Raw genomic sequence first — 12,576 nt, 5'->3', positions numbered from 1 at the left:
ATAATAAACACACAATCTAGTGAGCTAATGAAAGTGGATAATTCATAATTGTAAATACAAATCTTAAATCCTACTTTTTGTGTGTAAGTACATGCCCCACCAATCACAATTTGTCAAATATAACAACTTTCTCCAAACCTTCAAGAAAAGCATGAAATTTCCAAATTTAATGTTATACATCAAACAGTTTCATATTTATTGGCAAGCTAAAGTTCACCAATTGTTTCTTTCCATATTCCATTATAAATTCCTAATGTAGCGAATAATTATTGGTAAGTAGAAAAGTGATTTTAGTAGTAGGTGCAAATAAGAACTCGTAAAAATTTGTCACATCAATCATTTGTAAAAAAATCCAATAGGATAAACTTTAATGCAAAACTAATTTTAAGGATAGTAAGCCGGATCAGTAATTTGCTATAAGGTTGGTGCACCAACCCATCTCATCTATAAATATATAGATTAGAAGCTGATTAACACATCCTTGTATCTCATCATCCTAACACAAGCTCTGAACATTACTTAAAAGCTAGACTACATATATCTTTTATTCAGATTCCTTTCCCACAAAGACAAAATGGTATCTACAAAGTCTCTAATAGCAGCCACAGCTAATGGCACAGGGACTTCCAATCTTAGCTCTTCAGACTCAGTTCTCAATCTTAGTTTGTAAGTCTTAATTATCACCCTTAATTTTCTGCTTCATTCCAGTTCGTTCTATTACAATGAAACCTTCGATTTCATGAAAATTATTGGAGTGCAGTGTCGTCAATGGGTGTACTTTCTATTGGGTTTGGTGGGTGGAGGGGCATGCTAGGGTTGAATCCCATAATTAGTAATAGCCTCGTGGTAGAGATAAAACTAGGAATTTAGTGGACCTAGCATAAACTTAAAATTTTTCATAATTCAAGAATGAAAAAAAATATTATGATTAAGAGTAAATATAATATGAAAAATAAAATTGGTATTCATTCAACATTAACAAAATATAAATAAAACAAAAGATACAAAATAGCTTCTTAATACATTTTAAATCAAGTGTTTATAAAAAATGGAATTCGACGTTTTATAAATCCTCAAATAATCATTGAATATGCACAAATTGATAGTAAATTCTTCTTTTTTGTACAAAGTCAACTGTCATTGTGAAAATCATATTCTTTTTTGCTACAAGCATGTGGGTTTGAGAACAGAAGATGAAAACAAGTTTTTGTGTTTGATTTAGCAAAAATTAGTTCAGTGGAATTTTTGTAAAAAACTCAACTCAAGTGGGGCTGAGCACCAACAATTCTTTACTTCTCACCGCACAAAGTTACTTCTCTCTCTCTCTCTCTCTCACACAACAATGGTGTGGGTGCCCTTTTTTTTTGGCTATGCCAATTAAGTTGTATAAGAAAATGTCTCTAACATTACTTATCATTAGATATATTATGGCTAAAGTAGCCTATACCAATTGTATATCCATGTATTTGCAGAATAAGTAACTTAAATTTGGGTTAACATATGATTAGTCAAGAATTAGTTAAGTTCTCTCTAATACACAAACTCTACATACATTGAGTTCATTGTGACACAAGTTCTTAATAGAATATGTAGTCATGCAAGGTATGAGCTTTCAATTTGTGGATGTAGGCTAATAATCTGAACCACATAAATCTTCACGTTCACGTTCACTTTCTCTTTCGTGCTTTTGTTCATCATTCAATAATCACACAAAAACTTAATACTCATATTGTCCTAAACTATTCTTTGCCACTATAAATTAGGGTTGGTCTCCTTACAAATACCAGTTTTATACTATTTTCTTAGTTATTGACTTATTGCACCAAATGCCAATTTTTGTTTTTCTCTTAGAAGTGCACGGTATTGAGTTATTACTTACATTGATGTCTTTTTCTCTCTCTCTAATACAAAAGGGGTGATCCAATGATGTTTGAGCCATTTTGGAAAAAGATGAGTGATAAGTATAATGTGATAATTGATGGGGGTGACCTATGAGCTACTTCAGTGATTGTAACAATGTATGCTGGTTTTTGGAGCTTGAATTAGTGGGAAATGTAGTGACGGATGATTGGTACATCGTGGTAGGGACAGGATCATCACAGCTCTTCCAAGCTTTGCTTTACGCTTTCACAACTCCTGGTGGCCCTGAGCCAGTTAGTGTTGTGTCTTTTGCCCCTTAGTACTCGGTTAGACCCCCATTGCTTAACATCTTAATTTGATGCAATTATTTATGTGTTATTGTTGCTAAGGAAAAAGTAAAAACATTAATATTAAAGGTGCTTAATGACAAAGTGTGTCTCTAACCTTTTTGGGAAAATAGTGTTAATAACTTACTAGTTACTAGTATGATTTCTTGGCATTGTTAATTGTGACTGAACTTAGCATGATACTTGCATGCACATATACAGTCGCATAAATTAGTAACTAATAATTATTGGTTGCAGGCATATGCTGAAGTGGTAGGTGTCCTAAGGTCAAAGCTGTACAAATGGGAGGGTGATGCATATAAGTTTAACAAGAAAGGAGCATACATAGAGGTAGTGAATTTGTAAAGAAGAAGAACTTCTAGAAACTGCCAAAAACTTCAAAGAGACTTGGCAAGAGAGAAAAGAGAGAAACTGTGATTGAAAGATTTTGATTGAATTGATTATGAAAAGATATAGATTACATAAATATCTACCTGCTTTATATACAAAAAACAGAGTAAGAAAAGAAGTGGGAAATTGGGAATTTCCATAACTAACTCCTAACTGATTACACTGTACAATGGCTCAAACTTCAGCCAATGATTGAACGACAACTGGCTCTTCATGTAACTGAATTTACTCTGCCTTGCCTTCTCACGTGTGAGCTTTGTTGTCTGGTTGTGTTCATTAATCCATACGCCGTTGTATCCTTATGTCCAACTGCAAAGCCTTTAGATGTCATTTTGCCTTTATTTTGTTTAGTCGTTTTGCCTTTATTTTGTTCAGCCTTCTTATCGTTTAATCTTTGATTGTCTTTCTGCTGTGATACTTCAACATCCCCCCTCAAGTCCTGAACCTCAAGTTCTGTGACTTGGACTGATGAAGGGTTCTTTGGAAGAAAAATATCTCTTAAACCCAACTTCTCAGATAACCTTATGAAAGAACAAACTCTTAAAGCTTTAGTAAATATATCTGCCACTTATGAATTAGAAGCTATATGAAAAGTCTTGATCATTCCCTCCATGATTTTGTCTCTCACAAGATGACAATCTACCTCTATATACTTTGTCCGTTCATGGAATACAGGGTTTGCAACTATGTATAAAGCTGCTTGATTGTCACAAAATAGCATAGCTGGCTTGGGATGAGTGATCTTCAAATCCTTGAGTAGTTGTAAAACCCAAGTAATTTCACATGCCACACTTGCCATGGCCCTGTACTCAGCCTCTGCTGATGACCTGGATACAACTCCTTGCTTTTTGGGCCTCCAAGAAATCAGAGATTCACCCAAAAACACTGCATAACCTGTCAAGGACCTTCTGGTGTCAGGGCACCCTGCCCAATCCACATCACAAAAGGACTTTATGTGCAAGTCTGAGTCACTTGGAAAGAAAAGACCCTTCCCTAGTGAGCCTTTAACATATTGAAGAACCCTATAGACAACAAGCAAGTGAGGCTCTCGTGGTTGTGATACAAATTGACTCAATCTATGGACTGCATATGTGATGTCAGGCCTTATCAAAGTAAGATATAAAAGTCTTCCTATTAATCTCCTATATTGTCTAGGATCAGCAAGCAGCTTTCCTTCATATTTAGACAGCCTTAGATTCCGTTCCATTGGAAATTTAACTGGCTTAGAGCCTATAAATCCAGTGTCCTTGAGAATTTCTAGAGCATACTTTTTTTGATTGAGGCTAATTCCTGCAGCTAGTCTTGCCACTTCAAGACCTAGAAAATACCTCAATGACCCAAGATCTTTTAGACCAAACTTGTTATCAAGTAACTTCTTCAAATCATGCAGACAAGCAGGGTTGTTACCAGTCAATAAAATATCATCAACATAGACCAATAACACTGTGAAGGAAGCACCTTGTGTACGTGTGAGTAGAGAATAGTTAGATTTAGATTGTACAAAGCCCATTTGCAAGATGGTGGAAGAAAACTTCTCAAACCATTGTCTTGATGCCTGTTTAAGGCCATATAGACTTTTGTTTAACTTGATTACCAGGTTGGCCCCCTTGCTGTGAAAACCAGGTGATAAGGACATGTAAACATCTTTAACCAACTCTCCATGCAAGAAAGCGTTATTAACATCTAGTTGGTGAAGAAACCACCATTTCACAGCAGCCAAAGACAACACAATTCTGACAGAAACAAACTTGGCTACAGGTGAAAAGATTTCAAAATAATCTAATCCAAGTTTCTGTGCAAAGCCTTTAGTAACCAAATGAGCTTTGTATCTTTCAATAGACCCATCTGAGTGATACTTAATCCTGAACACCCATTTACAACTAATAGGAGACTTGCTAGGGGGCGAAGGAGTAAGAGTCCATGTGTTATTTAACTCCAAGGCAGCTATTTCCTTGTCCATGGCAGCCCTCCATTTAGGGGACTGCACTGCTTGATGGAAAGTAGCAGGCTCTGAAGGAGTAGAAGTAACAACCATGACAAAGGAATGAAAGCTAGACCCAAGGTGAGAGTAACTTAACCCATCTGAAATAGCATAAGGCATACTAGAAATTGGTTTGGCATTAACTTTACAGGCATAATCTGAAAGGTAACCTGGAGGATGATGAGGTCTAGTGGACCTCCTTAAGATAGGTAAATCAAAGATTGTAGTAGTAGGAAGAAGGGAAGTGGAAGTAGGTAAAGGGGAAGGTGAAGTTGAATTTGCAGTACTAGTGATAGTATTTGCAGAATCTGCAGTACTAATGATAGTAGCAGGCTCTGAAGGAGTAGAAGTAACAGCCATGGCAAAGGAATGAAAGCTAGACCCAAGGTGAGAGTAACTTAACCCATCTGAAATAGCATAAGGCATACCAGAAACTGGTTTGGCACTAACAGCTTTATAGGCATAATCTGAAAGGTAACCTGGAGGATGATGAGGTCTAGTGGACCTCCTTAAGATAGGTAAATCAGAGATTGTAGTAGTAGGAAGAAGGGAAGTGGAAGTAGGTAAAGGGGAAGGTGAAGTTGAATCTGCAATACTAATGATAGTATCTGCAGAATCAGAAGTAGGAATGGGAGTTTTAGAAGCAGAAGGTAAGTTTGCTACGGAATCAATGATATCAGAAAACACATGGGAATTAGAAGATGCACAAGGAATGGAATTAGATTGAGGTGCTGGTAAATGATCAAAAGAAGCAATGGGACTATCTGAAGAGCAATGAGGGAAAACAAAACAATCTAGATAGAAATTAGAGGGATGGTGGGACCTAGCAAAAGGAAATATATGCTCATAAAAAATAATGTCCCTAGAAATATGAACAGTATTAGAATCAATGTCCAAAACCTTATATCCCTTTATGCCATGAGGGTAGCCTTAGAAGACACTTTCTAGCTCTAGGTGCAAATTTGTGCCTAGTGTTTGACAGTGTGGAAATAAAACATAAGCAACCAAAACATCTAAGATGATCATATGAAGGTGAGGTATGAAAAAGAACTTCATAAAGACTTTAGAAGGGGTTCTGTTAATAAGATACACAACAGTTAAAATGCAGTCCCCCCACAAAGACAAAGGAATCTTGGATTGAAGCATCAAGGTTCTTGCAACATTGAGAATGTGTTGATGCTTCCTTTCAACAATGGCATTTTGTTGAGGAGTATCAACATAGGACAATTGATGCAAAATCCCATTAGAATGAAAAAATTTTTTAAAGTAAAATTCAGTACCATGATCACTCCTAATAGTTTCGATTTTCGCATCAAATTGAGTATGAACCATATTAGCAAATTATGGAATCAAGAACTGAGTATCAGATTTATTCTTAAGCAAGTACACCCAAGTACAACGAGTGAAATCATCAACAAGAGTTAAAAAATACTTGAAATCTTCCACAATGCAAGTTGAAAAAGGACCCCATAGGTCACAGTGTACAAGTTCATAAGGTTTATGAGATACATGTGTACTTATTGAAAAAGGGTAGCTTCTTTTGTTTGGAGAAATGACAAACATCACAACAATTTGATTTGTTTGCAACATCAGAAGCTACAAATTTATTCAGTAAAACAAGTTTTGAGAAGGAAGGGTGACCTAATCTAATGTGCCACAGAGTTGAAGTTGATGGATAGCTGGCTTTGGCAGCTAATGCAATATGTGAAGGAGCATGATGCAACAAATAAAGCCCTCTGCTCTCTTTACCTAGACCAATCATGCTCTATTGAGCAAGGTCCTAGATGAAACACCAATCACCAAGAAAAATGAGACAACAAGACATATGTTTTGTAAGTTTATTGACAGAGATGAGGTTAAAACTAAAAGAGGGAACACATAGGACATCAGTGAGGATTAAACCAGCAGAAATTTGCACAGTGCCTGCATGCGTTATTAAGGCCTCTTCCCCATTTGGCAAATGAACAAAGGAATGAACAATTGAAGTAATACTGGTAACTTGAGACACTGAGTGAACCATATGATCTGTTGCACTAGTATCAATGATCCAATCATTGGATTTAAAAACATTCCTATCAACTATATGAGCAGAAAAGATTGAATGTGACAAATTTGGAGGAATCCAGTAAGGATTACCTGAGAAGTTTGATTGAAAAGAAGTTGATGATGAAGAAGTAGGAGCAGAAGTAGCTGGATTGGGTGAAACAGGAGCCATAACAGAAGGTTAATAAGCTGCTCACATTGAAGCTGGCTTATAGGACACTGAGACAGAGAAGCTTGTAAAGAAGCCTGTGGCATTGAACCAAAGGACTTCTGTGGTGCATATGCTACATCAGACTAACCACCAATAGTAGGAAAACCACCACTAGCCTGGAAGAATTGTGAGCCACCAAAACCATCCACACCTCTAAAATTGCCAATACCCGTGGGCAAAATTGTTGAAACCTGATTAGCCAAGGGCTTATTACTTCCTTTAGGCTTATACCCTAGGGAATAGCCATGCAATTTGTAGCATTTGTCAGCTATGTGACCAACAAGTCCACAATAGGTACAAGTTGACCTGTCCTTCTTAGAATTTCCTTTCTTTCCACCATGAAAACCCTGGTTATGACCTTGGAAATTTCCTTGAAAATGTTGGTTATTGTTGGCATACATGACGGTAGTCTCAGTAGGATAAACCATATTGGCACCATGGCCTATGCTTCTTCTTTTTTCTTCTTGCGGAATCAAAGAACAAACTTTGCTAACAGAGGGAAAATGTTCAATTAACAAAATTTGACCAATAATATTCCCATAACTGTCATTTAATCCCATTAAAAAACAAAACACATGTTCTTTATGTTGAGCATCCAATTGAGAGGACTTAGATCCACATGTACAAGCACAGGTACATACAGTGAAATGCTGATAATTGATGAATTCATCCCAAAGCGTCTTAAACTTGGTAAAGTAAGAACTCACTGAGAGAGAACCCTGTGAAAGATGAGAAATCTCTTTGTGAAGCTCAAACAGTCTCGGAGTATTGCCTTGTGAAAGCCTGTCCCTGAGATCATTCCACAGACCCTTAGTAGTGTTGATATACATGACACTTGCCTTAAGATCCAAACTCAGAGAGTTAGTCAGCCATGAAAGAACTGTGGTATTACATCTGCTCCAAGTATTGAACAATGGAGAAGATAGATCTGGTTCTGGAATCGAATCATTCACAAAACCAAATTTGTTTCTGGCACTCAAGGCCAAAAACACTGATCTTGCCCAACTCATGTAGTTCTCAGGTCCAGTTAATGGTTGCGATCTGAGGATGATACTAGGTCTCTTTGTCGCTGGCAAGAAGTAAGGATTGTTTGCGAACTCATCAGCCATTGAAACATTGGAAAAAGGAACAGACTGAGTTGAATTAGAAGTAGAATTGTTAGCAGTGGAATCAGACACCATGGATGAGCAAATCAAGCTCTAATACCATGTAAAGAAGAAGAACTTCTAGAAGCTACCAGAAACTTCAAAGAGACTTGGCAAGAGAGAAAAGAGAGAAACTATGATTGAAAGATTTTGATTGAATTGATTATGAAAAGATATAGATTACATAAATATCTACCTGCTTTATATACACAAAACAGAGTAAGCAAAGAAGCGGGAAATTGGGAATTTCCATAACTAACTCCTAACTGATTACACTGTACAACGGCCCAAACTTCAGCCAATGATTGAACGACAGCTGGCTCTTCATGTAACTGAATTCACTCTGCCTTGCCTTCTCACATGTGAGCTTTGTTGTCTGCGTGTGTTCATTAATCCATATGCTGTCGTATCCATATGTCCAACTGCAAAACCTTTAGATCTCGTTTTGCCTTTATTTTGTTCAACCTTCTTATTGTTTAATCTTTGATTGTCTTGTTGCTGTGATACTTCAACAGAATTCACCAAACAACCCAGATGGAACTCTTAGAGAAGCTGTGGTGATGAATTGTACTGGCAATGGAAATGGAAAACTCATCTATGACTTTGCTTACTACGGACCACAATTCACAATTCACAGCTATTACTGGTGCAATTGATTATGATAACATGCTCTTTACGATTTCCAAATGCACAGTACATGCCGGTTCCCGCATTGGATGAGCATCTTAATCCTAGTGTATAAGTCACTTTTAAAATTTTTTTAACAAAGAGAAAAGTATTCACTAGTGAATACTTTTGATTTGTAGTACTACAAATTTAGAGGTCTTTATTATTATTATTATTTTGATAGATTTTTATATATGTCTTTATTGATGTTTACAAACGTTTTTCCACAAAATAATCTCGAACATTTTCCCCCCTAGGACATTTCAAATTTGGTTGGAATTTGAAAATAATACATGGAATAAAAAAAACATTCTAATTAAGATTTGTACTTGAGTGCTTATGACTTTTGAGATTTTTTTAATATAAAAAATGGCAAATTATAATTTTTCTTCGAAAGTTAGTGGGTTTGATTTTGGTCCTTCAAATCTTAAAAGTTTGATTCCAATGCGTAAAATTTCAAAATTTTCAAAATGGAAGAATTTTGTCCCATTATTTATTTTTTCTTTCTATGTGACTATTGGGATATTAAGACATCTCATTGAGGAACCAAATGGAATGACCACATATATAAGCTAGGTAACAAAATTGAACCAACCCTATGCTTTGGGACCAAAGTCGAACTTTAAAAATTTAGGCTAAAATATTGTTTTCGCCCCTAAATTTTAAATGGATTTTGCTTTTCATCCCTATAAAAAATGTAATATTTTCTCCTATAAATGTTTTTTATCAATTCTATCCTTAAATTTAAAAATAAAAATATTTTTTTCATCATACTTTTGAGAAAATTTATTTTTTAATTAGTCCCTATTTTCACCTCTAAACTAATGAAATAAAAGTCTTTAATTAAAAAGTTTAGAGACAAAAAAACAAACTTTTTATAATTTAGGAACAAAAAACCGTAATTCAAGCAACCTATAAGGACAGAAACAATACTTTAACATTTAATTTATTTGATCAAAATCCAGCTTATTCCCAATTTTAGAAACCAAAACTATAATTTAGACTAAATAGAGATAGTTGTATTATATTTCGGGGATGCTACCTCAATTGTTAACTAATTGATACTTTGCCATTTCTTTGTATTAAAGTTGGGCTCTTGTTAAGGATAAAGGTATTGCTAAGAAGATGACTGAATACATAACGATCAGCTCAATCGGTGTATCAAAAGAATCACAGTTCAGGGCTGCAAAAATCATAGAAGTAGTTTGTAATGGCAGCCAAAATGTTGGGTCTGTCAAATCAGAGAACTTCTTTGAATATGGGTGAAAAATACTATCTAAAAAATGGTAGAAATTAAGGGAAACTATTCAAAATAGTGAATATCTGATTTTGTCCAAGTATCCACAAGAGCACTGCCTCTTCAGTGGCAAGCTCACTGAAACATTGTCTGGTACATATGTTATGTTCAATTTACATGAAAATGCAGCACATAATATATTCAATTCAAGCATTCTTTCCAATTTTGTGAATTTTTTTTTTCTTCAGAAAACGTATTATTTTCATATAAAAATTGTATAAAACTAATAAAAATATTTTGTGAATTTTTTATTTGAGAATTTTTTTTCAAAAATATTTTTTTCATTATTTAATTGCATACTTTAGAGAAATTTTTTTTTAATGGAATTGGACAAAAGACCTAAATTGAATAAATTTGAAACTTATAGAACAAAATTGAATGAAAGTGAAGTTATATGATTGAAATGAATTTTAGTCAATTTTAGAGGGTGCAATTTGCATTTTAGCCTAATTTTTACAAAATAAACATTAAAAAATATATCAAAATAAATAGGAAAAGATTAAAACAAAATACTTATAAATTGATGTAACAATAATGTGATTGCTTCCATATCTACAGCACAATAAGTTAATTTTTAATTAATTTTTTTAATATTTTAAAAATTGATGAATCAATTTATAAAGACATGTAAAATGTAGCTACGGCATCATTCGTTCAAGCTAATTTATTATATTGTTGAAGTGACAACAATCATATTTATTGTCAGTTACAGATATTTTATAATAAAATAGATAATAATTTTTAGCATTTTCCGTTTTTCCCATTTTTATAAGAAAACATAGAGGAAAGGCATATGATCTAACATTATTGTTTTCTTCTTTCTCCAATAGCCTATGCATGGTTGGAGAGTGAAGGTGATACAAAGGATTGTAACGAATTTTTAAGAGGATTAAAGATCGTTGGAAAAAGTGGGAAGATTTGTGGTGCCCATCAAAAGTTTGCAAGGGTTAACCTGATGTGCAGGGAAGAGGAGTTTAACCAATTCATAGAAAGACTATCGACCACTAGGAGCAAGGGGATTATCAATGGGCATTAGAGCATAAAATGCTAATTTGAATGCTAATAGTTGTTACGGAAATCAATTATAAGATCCTCTACTCTAAGGGCATGTTCGGTACACTGAATTGTAAGAATAGAAACTAGTATCACAATAAATACAAGAATTTATAATATAATAATTTTTCCTTTATTCATTTGTTTGGTGACAATACATGAATAGAACTTGAATTGTATTCTAGAGTTTGGTATAACATACTAATATGATGGAGTAGAATTTTAATCAAAGTTCTTAATATTTGGTAAGCATAATTGTTTTTTGAGAGAATTTCTATCTATAGTGTTTACTCTTGATGAGTGCTTTTTATCATCTAATTACGACATTTAATTGATTTTTGGTGTAAGAGGGTATCACCGCATATCTTTTATTTGACTATAAGAAATTTTACAGTTAAGCTAATTAACTGGATTCTACTATTTGTTAAGCATAATAATAAAGACATTTGGAATTAAATTTTGATTGTTTTTTCATAACAATAAAGACATTTAATAGAATTGAAGTTCAACAAAGATATTATTACAATTATAAAGTATAAATATACCTTGACAAGAGTTATATCTTTTAGTTAGAATATTGAAAGAAAGCAGCCAATACTTGGTTGGATACCTTGCTTTACTATTGTTGCAATTTCTAAAATTAAAATTCTTTTTAACAAAATAGAGAGAGAGAGAGAGAGAGACAGAGAGAGAGAGAGAGAGAGAGAGAGATGAATAGTTGCATCAATAGTATTCTAAATAGTACTGGGTAAGAGAGGATAGTTTCAATATACCAACAATTCAAAAAACCCAGTATTGGGTAAGACAGGACAGTTTCAAGATTTTGACTAAGATTGTACAATGAGGTATATTGCCTACCGGTCAATAGTATCAGACATAGAAGACGTGAAATATTATTGAAAAATATTTTATCCTAATTATTTATCAACCTGTTGAATAATTATATTATGTCAAGCCCTCTAAATAGTACTTGTCAATATATCAGGTAAATTTTGGTTTAGTTTATTAAACATATCATTAATTTTTTCATGTCTACATTAATGAATCCAAATCCTATATAATTAAGGAAAAAAAAAGGACAAAATTTGGCAACAAACTTTGTTGTAGGCTAAGGCTACAACTTCTTTTAAAAAAAATTAACGTTGCTAAAGATTTAAAAAATTAATTGTTAGATTGTATATTATTTAAACTCTTAACACGCGTCAAATTTTCTGTTAATTGAATTTTATATACAAAATTTTAGACTACAAAAGCTGGCAATTTAAAAAATTAATTGATGACATAACTATTGATCTTATACTTTTTAGAAATTTTACAAACATGTAAGATATAAAAAGAAAATATAATCTAATGGTAAATTTTTCAAAATGTAAATTCAATAAAAGGATAGTATGTGAAGTTGTAACCTTAGGCTACAATCAAATTTGTAGACATACTTTGTTTGAAAAAAAAAATCGACAACGTATTTTATTGCGCTATAAGGGTACGTTTAGTACACTGAACGTAGATTACATTAGGAATAGTAATCTTTATTACTGGGAATAAAAGATATTGTAATGGAATAACTATTACTATTCATAAGT

At 33.7% G+C, this 12,576-nt stretch overlaps 1 pseudogene; it reads left to right on the top strand.

Moving 5' to 3' along the window:
- Positions 1 to 574: 574 nt before the first annotated feature.
- Positions 575 to 10,976, top strand: LOC142624493 (L-tryptophan--pyruvate aminotransferase 1-like; annotated as a pseudogene).
- Positions 10,977 to 12,576: the final 1,600 nt, after the last annotated feature.

The sequence above is a fragment of the Castanea sativa genome, chromosome 1 (assembly GCF_040712315.1).
Source record: "Castanea sativa cultivar Marrone di Chiusa Pesio chromosome 1, ASM4071231v1".
Lineage (NCBI taxonomy): Eukaryota > Viridiplantae > Streptophyta > Magnoliopsida > Fagales > Fagaceae > Castanea > Castanea sativa.
Note: the sequence above shows the minus strand (reverse complement) of the source record. Positions and strands in the feature narration are given on the sequence as shown.